Source organism: Salvelinus alpinus, chromosome 20, assembly GCF_045679555.1.
Source record: "Salvelinus alpinus chromosome 20, SLU_Salpinus.1, whole genome shotgun sequence".
In the NCBI taxonomy this organism is placed as follows: Eukaryota; Metazoa; Chordata; class Actinopteri; order Salmoniformes; family Salmonidae; genus Salvelinus; species Salvelinus alpinus.
Window position 1 is genome coordinate 45,190,277 of NC_092105.1, and position 8,773 is coordinate 45,199,049.

Genomic DNA, 8,773 nt, shown 5'->3' on the forward strand with positions numbered 1-8,773 from the left:
CCATCGATAAAAGACAGTACTTTGCAGCCGTCGTCATCGACCTGGCCAAGGCTTTCGACTCTGTCAATCACCGCATTCTTATCTGCAGACTCAATAGCTTTCGCTTCTCAAATGACTGCCTCGCCTGGTTCACCAACTACTTCTCAGAATTCAATGTGTCAAATCGGCGGGCCTGTTGTCCGGACCTCTGGCAGTCTCTATGGGGGTGCCACAGGGTTCAGTTCTCGGGCCGACTCTTTTCTCTGTATATATCAATGATGTCGCTCTTGCTGCTGGTGATTCTCTGATCCACCTCTATGCAGATGACACCATTCTGTATACATCTGGCCCTTACATTTACATTTACATTTAAGTCATTTAGCAGACGCTCTTATCCAGAGCGACTTACAAATTGGTGCATTCACCTTATGATATCCAGTGGAACAACCACTTTACAATAGTGCATCTAACTCTTTTAAGGGGGGGGGGGGGGGTTAGAAGGATTACTTTATCCTATCCTAGGTATTCCTTAAAGAGGTGGGGTTTCAGGTGTCTCCGGAAGGTGGTGATTGACTCCGCTGACCTGGCGTCGTGAGGGAGTTTGTTCCACCATTGGGGTGCCAGAGCAGCGAACAGTTTTGACTGGGCTGAGCGGGAACTGTACTTCCTCAGAGGTAGGGAGGCGAGCAGGCCAGAGGTGGATGAACGCAGTGCCCTTGTTTGGGTGTAGGGCCTGATCAGAGCCTGAAGGTACGGAGGTGCCGTTCCCCTCACAGCTCCGTAGGCAAGCACCATGGTCTTGTAGCGGATGCGAGCTTCAACTGGAAGCCAGTGGAGAGAGCGGAGGAGCGGGGTGACGTGAGAGAACTTGGGAAAGTTGAACACCAGACGGGCTGCGGCGTTCTGGATGAGTTGTAGGGGTTTAATGGCACAGGCAGGGAGCCCAGCCAACAGCGAGTTGCAGTAATCCAGACGGGAGATGACAAGTGCCTGGATTAGGACCTGCGCCGCTTCCTGCGTGAGGCAGGGTCGTACTCTGCGAATGTTGTAGAGCATGAACCTACAGGAACGGGTCACCGCCTTGATGTTAGTTGAGAACGACAGGGTGTTGTCCAGGATCACGCCAAGGTTCTTAGCACTCTGGGAGGAGGACACAATGGAGTTGTCAACCGTGATGGCGAGATCATGGAACGGGCAGTCCTTCCCCGGGAGGAAGAGCAGCTCCGTCTTGCCGAGGTTCAGCTTGAGGTGGTGATCCGTCATCCACACTGATATGTCTGCCAGACATGCAGAGATGCGATTCACCACCTGGTTATCAGAGGGGGGAAAGGAGAAGATTAATTGTGTGTCGTCTGCATAGCAATGATAGGAGAGACCATGTGAGGATATGACAGAGCCAAGTGACTTGGTGTATAGCGAGAATAGGAGAGGGCCTAGAACAGAGCCCTGGGGGACACCAGTGGTGAGAGCACGTGGTGCGGAGACAGATTCTCGCCACGCCACCTGGTAGGAGCGACCTGTCAGGTAGGACGCAATCCAAGCGTGGGCCGCGCCGGAGATGCCCAGCTCGGAGAGGGTGGAGAGGAGGATCTGATGGTTCACAGTATCAAAGGCAGCCGATAGGTCTAGAAGGATGAGAGCAGAGGAGAGAGAGTTAGCTTTAGCAGTGCGGAGCGCCTCCGTGACACAGAGAAGAGCAGTCTCAGTTGAATGACTAGTCTTGAAACCTGACTGATTTGGATCAAGAAGGTCATTCTGAGAGAGATAGCAGGAGAGCTGGCCAAGGACGGCACGTTCAAGAGTTTTGGAGAGAAAAGAAAGAAGGGATACTGGTCTGTAGTTGTTGACATCGGAGGGATCGAGTGTAGGTTTTTTCAGAAGGGGTGCAACTCTCGCTCTCTTGAAGACGGAAGGGACGTAGCCAGCGGTCAAGGATGAGTTGATGAGCGAGGTGAGGTAAGGGAGAAGGTCTCCGGAAATGGTCTGGAGAAGAGAGGAGGGGATAGGGTCAAGCGGGCAGGTTGTTGGGCGGCCGGCCGTCACAAGACGCGAGATTTCATCTGGAGAGAGAGGGGAGAAAGAGGACAAAGCACAGGGTAGGGCAGTGTGAGCAGAACCAGCGGTGTCGTTTGACTTAGCAAACGAGGATCGGATGTCGTCGACCTTCTTTTCAAAATGGTTGACGAAGTCATCAGCAGAGAGGGAGGAGGGGGGAGGAGGGGGAGGAGGATTCAGGAGGGAGGAGAAGGTGGCAAAGAGCTTCCTAGGGTTAGAGGCAGATGCTTGGAATTTAGAGTGGTAGAAATTGGCTTTAGCAGCAGAGACAGAAGAGGAGAATGTAGAGAGGAGGGACTTCTTCCCTTCTTTGGACACTGTGCTAACAAAGCTCCAAACGAGCTTCAACGCCATACAACACTCCTTCCGTGGCCTCCAATTTGATTTGATTTGATTTGAACTGCTTTTAAATGCTAGTAAAACTAAGTCCATGTTCTTCAACCGATTGCTGCCCGCACCCTCCCGCCCGACTGGCATCACTATGCTGGACGGTTCTGACCTAGAATATGTGGACAACTACAAATACCTAGGTGTCTGGTTAGACTGTAAACTCTCCTTCCAGACTCACATTAAGCATCTCCAATAGAAAATTAAATCTAGAATCGGCTTCCTATTTCGCAACAAAGCCTCCTTCAACCATGCCGCCAAACATACCCTTGTGAAACTGACTATCCTACCGATCCTTGACTTCGGCGATGTAGTTTACAAAATAGCCCCCAACACTCTACTCAGCAAACTGGATGCAGTCTATCACAGTGCCATCCATTTTGTCACCAAATCCCCATATACTACCCACCACTGTGACCTGTATGCTCTCGTTGGCTGGCCCTCACTACATATCCGTCACCACACCCACTGGCTCCAGGTCATCTATAAGTCTTTGCTAGGTAAAGCCCCGCCTTATCTCAGCTCACTGGTCACCATAGCAACACCAACCCATAGCACGCGCTCCAGCAGGTATATTGCACTGTTCATCCCCAAAGCCAACACTTCCTTTGGCCGCCTTTCATTCCAGTTCTCTGCTGCCAATGACTGGAACGAATTGCAAAAATCTCTGAAGCTGGAGTCTTATATCTCCCTCTCTAACTTTAAGCATCAGCTGTCTGAGTAGCTTACGGATCACTGTACCTGTACACAACCAATCTGTAAATAGCACACCCGACTACCTCATCCCCATAGTATTACTTACCCTCTTGCTCTTTTGCACCCCAGTATCTCTACTTGCACATCATCATTTGCACATATATCATTTCAGTATTAATGCTAAATTGTCATTGTTTTTGCCACTAGGGCCTATTTATTGCCTACCTCCCTACTCTTCTACATTTGCACACACTGTACATAGATTTTTCTTTTATTTTGTGTTATTGACTGTACGTTTGTTTGTGTAACTCTGTGTTGTTGGTTAAATGAATAAAGGCGAAATAAAAATAATAATAAATAAATAAACCTGGAGTCCAATCAATCAGACTAGATTGGAGATGTTGGTTAGAGCTGCCCTGCCCTATAAGTTTGCTTGAGTTTGAGTTTGCTATTCACAAGAAGCATTTCCTGATGTGAACCTTGCCTCAAATAAAAGGGATCTCAGAAGACCTACAATTATGAATTGTTGACTTGCATAAAGCTGGAAAGGGTTACAAAAGTATCTCTAAAAGCCTTGATGTTCATCAGTACACGGTAAGACAAATTGTCTATAAAAGGAGAAAGTTCAGCATTGTTGCTACTCTCCCTAGGAGTGGCCGTCCTGAAAAGATGACTGCAAGAGCACAGCGCAGAATGCTCAATGAGGTTAAGAAGAATCCAGAAGTGTCAGCTAAAGACTAACAGAAATCTCTGGAAAATGCTAACATCTCTGTTGACGAGTCTACGATACGTAAAACACTAAACAAGAATGGTGTTCATGGGAGGGCACCACTGAAGAAGTCACTGCTGTCCAAAAAAAAACATTGCTGCATGTTTGAAGTTCGCAAAAGAGCACCTGGATGTTCCACAGAGCTACTGGCAAAATATTATGTGGACAGATTAAACTACAGTTGAGTTGTTTGGAAGGAACACACACCACTATGTGTGGAGAAAAAAGGCACAGCACACCAACATCAAAACCTCATCCCAACTATAAAGTATGATGGAGGGGGCATCATGGTTTGGGACTGCTTTGCTGACTCAGGGCCTGGACAGCTTGCTATCATCGACTGAGAAATGAATTCCCATGTTTATCAAGACATTTTGCAGGAGAAAGTAAGACTATCTGTCCTCCAATTGAAGCTCAACAGAAGTTGGGTGATGCGACCCAAAACACAGAAGTAAATCAACAACAGAATGGCTTCAACAGAAGAAAATACACCTTCCTGGGGTAGCCCAGTCAGAGTCCTGACCTCAACCCGATTGAGTTGCTGTGGCATGACCTCAAGAGAGCGGTTCACACCAGAGATCCCAAGAATATTGTTGAACTGAAACAGTTTTGTAAATAGGAATGGTCCAAAATTCTTCCAGACCGTTGTGCAGGTCTGATCCGCAACTACAGAAAACGTTTGCTTGAGGTTATTGCTGCCAAAGGAAGGTCAATCAATTATTAAATCCAAGGGTACACATACTTTTTCCACCCTGCACTGTGAATGTTTACATGGTGTGTTCAATAAAGACATGAAAACGTATAATTGTTTGTGTTATTAGTTTAAGCATTGTTGTTGTGACCTAGATGAAGATCAGATCAAATTTTATGACAAATTTATGCAGAAATCCAGGTAATTCCAAAGGGTTCACATACTTTTTCTTGCCACTGTATGTGTTCCTTCAATCGCCCCAGGAGGATGCTGTGGACCACCGTGTCGAAGGCGGCACTGAGGTTAAGGATGATGAGGATGTTCAGGAGTCCGCTGTCAGCTGACATGAGGAAGTCGTTCACCATTCTGACGAGGGCAGTTTCTGTACTGTGGTTAGGCCTATTATTGCACTTCTTATGGTGTTCATTTTCACAAAGTAGGTGGAAGATCTTCCACAGTTCTCTGTGGTAGCAGCATTGTAGGTAGTTGATGGTGGAAAAGAGGTGGCGCGGGTTTCCTCGGTTGTTGTCTATTAGGTTTGAGTAGTCGGTAGGCCTGGTGGATTTGACGGCTGCAACAGGCAGCCTGGTGGATTTTGAAAGCCAGCAAGTGGACAGAGAGGTTGGATTTTCGCTATTGGCATTCAAGCCTGCGGTCCTGGGTTTTCATTGTACCAGGGTGATGGACAGAGGAATGATACCTGCCGTGTTTTCTCAGGGGTTAGGTGGTGTACTGTTAAGCTTAGTGTCACGCCCTGACCTTAGAGATCCTTATTTATTCTCTATGTTTGGTTAGGTTACGGTGTGACTCGGGTGGGAAAATCTGTGTTTTCTATTTCTTTGTTGTTTTGCCAAGTGTGGTTCCCAATCAGAGGCAGCTGTCAATCGTTGTCTCTGATTGGGGATCATATATAAGTTGTCATTTTCCGTTTGGGTTTTGTGGGGTGTTGTTTTCTGTTTAGGTTGTTTCCCTGACAGAACTGTGTGCTTTCGTTTTCTCCTTTTTTCATGTTGTTTGAGTGTTTTTGTGAACATTAAATCATGAACACTTTCCACGCTGCGCTTTGGTCTCATTCCGACGACGAACATTACACTCAGGGTGTTGTCATAGAGGGTGACCATCTTGTTTGGAGAAAGGCTTTTTCCGTTTGACGTGAGGTAGGGGATGACTTCCTCTAGAATATACTCCTTGTTGATGGACTGGATGTCGCGAAGCTCAATGAGACAATTTCTTTTTGGGGGGAGGATTTGGGTTGGACAAGGCTCACAGCTTTGTGGTCTGAAACATCGACTTCAAGCATAGTGAGGTCTGAGATGACAAGCTGGCCTGTGATGACAAAGCCTATTGTGTATGGCCATAGTTGTGGGTGGGAACATCAATATGCTGTTCTAAATTCAGGCAGTCCGGAAGTTTACAAAAGTCGACAGCACGGGGACACGGATGTTGAAATCACCAATAATCAACATATTGGGTAGAAACTGGCAAAGTCAAGTCAACAGTTCAGAAAGGTCATGTATGAATGATTTTGTGGGGCGATACATGACTAGGACACTGAGGCTTTGTGGTGGCTTGCATTTGAATGCAATGTACTCAAATGACACGTAATCAGAAAGAGGAAGTCGTCATTTTCAGGCTGCTATGGTGCTAAACAGCGAGACCACCTCCCCGGCGGCCATCTGTGCGTGTCCGATCCTTGCAGCTTCGTTTAACAGGCATGTTTTTCCTTCCCTGTGCCATGTCTCAGTTTAAACATAGGAAGTCCAAGCTGTTTTCACGTATAAAGTCATTGACAATAAAACTTTTATTGGAGAGAGATTGAGTTTTGAACAGTGCAGCTTTGAAACTCTGAGGGGGAGGGGTAGCCGTATTGTCACAGCGAGGGATAGAGTGCAGGTTTGACTGATTTCCCCCTCGTTTAGGGCAAATGGTGTCTTTAGATTGAGGGAATTCCAACAACGCAAGCCTATCGATACACTTTCCTATTCATTACAGCTGCAGTGCTGGTTGTAGCGTGAGTGGAAATAGGAAGAAAGCACATTTTATGGCTCGTGTTGAATACAACGTTTTTGACAGCGCTGAGTAAGAACTTACATGAACTCACTCATAAAAACAGCAGCTCTTTTTCTTTCCTGTATTCTTCGACCGTCTCTCTAGCCATGGTTTTAAAAGTTTTGAAAACCATAGGGGACTGGGACATGGACCTGCCTAGGAAGACACATTCAGTCCTGTCTGAGAGGAAGGAGCGAAACCAGCTCAGGGTTGGTGTCTGATGGTGTCCTGGAAGCAAATGCTGTGCTTAAGTCCAGGAAGATCAGGAGACGGGGGGGCCTGCATCAGCCGCAATCGGTGACCCTGAGTAGGGCCATTTCAGTGCTGCGGGCCAGCTGGAAACCTGACTGGAACTTTACAAACAGGTTGTTGTGATTGAGATGGTCTTGGAGCTGTACGGCAACGACTTTTCTAACACCTTGGGGAGGTTGGAGATTGGCCTTTAAATTGGCCACAACTTCCGGGTCCAGTGTGGGCTTCTTAAGAAGGGGGATGATAACCGTCTTGAGTGTGAGTGGGACACTGCCAGGGAGTGATTTGAAGGGAGTGGTTTACAACCTGTGTTTTGTGAGGGCCTGGTGGATGATTTGAGCAGGGCAGTTGGAACAGGATCCAGGGCACCTGGTTTCGGACATGGTTTCCTCAATACCTCACTGGGTAACTTCTAGGAAGCAGGAGAGAGACTGAGGTGGCATTGGCAGAGTGTTTAGGATGGGAGGATGCAGAGTAGTAGAGCTGGAGATTTGATTTTGTTGACTTCTTCTTTTTTTAAGTCAAATGAAGCTCTTAAACTGCTCCACCATTGTCTCGATGGAGGACTGGTAATGGGGTTTTAGAAAGCTGGTTTAAGGTGGGAAACTGGTGGACAACCAGAGGAAGACCAAAGTATAAAAGCATGAACGATTAGAACTATAGCGATCTTAGTAGAACACTTGTTTAAAGGGAGCGATAGATTCCCATGGGCGAAAAGTGGACACAGAAATATAAACATTGGAAATGGAGATTAAGTATATGCTGTACACTGAGTGAACAAAATATTAGGAACACCTGCTCTTTCCATGACAGACTGACCAGGTGAAAGCTGTGATCCCTTGATGTCACAATCAGTGTAGATTAGGGGGAGGAGACAGGTTAAATAATAATTTTTAAGCCTTGAGACAATTGAGACATGGGTTGTGTATGTGTGCCTTCGAACGGGGTATGGTTGTAGGTGCCAGGTGCACCGGTTTGAGTGTGTCAAGAACTGCAATGCTGCTGGGTTTTTCACGCTCAACAGTTTGCATTGTGTATCAAGAATGGTCCACCACCCAAAGGACATCCAGCCAACTTGACACAACTGTGGGAAAATTTGGGGTCAACATGGGCCAGTATCCCTGCGGAACACTTTTGACACGGTATAGTCCATGCCCCGATGAATTGAGGCTGTGCTGAGGGCAAATGGGGCTGCATCTCAATATTAGAAAGGTGTTCCTAATGTTTTGTCCACTCAGTGTACACTACCGGTCAAAAGTTTTAGAACACCTACTCATTCAAGGGTTTTTCTTTATTTTTACTATTTTATACATGGTAGAATAATAGTGAAGACATCAAAACTATGAAATAACACATATGGAATCATGTAGTAACCAAAAAAAGTGTTAAAGAAATCAAAATATATTTTAGATTTGAGATTCTTCAAAGTAGCCACCTTTTGCCTTGCCGACAGCTTTGCACACTCTTGGCATTCTCTCAACCAGCTTTATGAGGTAGTCACCTGGAATGCATTTCAGTTAACTGGTGTGCCTTCTTAAAAGTTCATTTGTGGAATTTCTTTCCTCAATGTGTTTGAGCCAATCAGCTGTGTTGTGACAAGGTAGGGGGGTATACAGAAAATAGCCCTATTTGGTAAAAGACCAAGTCCATATTATGGCAAGAACAGCTAAAATAAGCAAAGAGAAATGATAGTCCATCATTACTTTAAGACAAGGTCAGTCAATGTGGAAGATTTCAATGCAGTCGATAAAACCATCAAGCACTATGATGACACTGTCTTTCATGAGGACCGCCAAAGGAATGGAAGACCCAGAGTTACCTCTGCTGCAGAGGATAAGTTCAATAGAGTTACCAGCCTCAGAAATTGCAGCCCAAATTAATGCGTCACAGAGTTC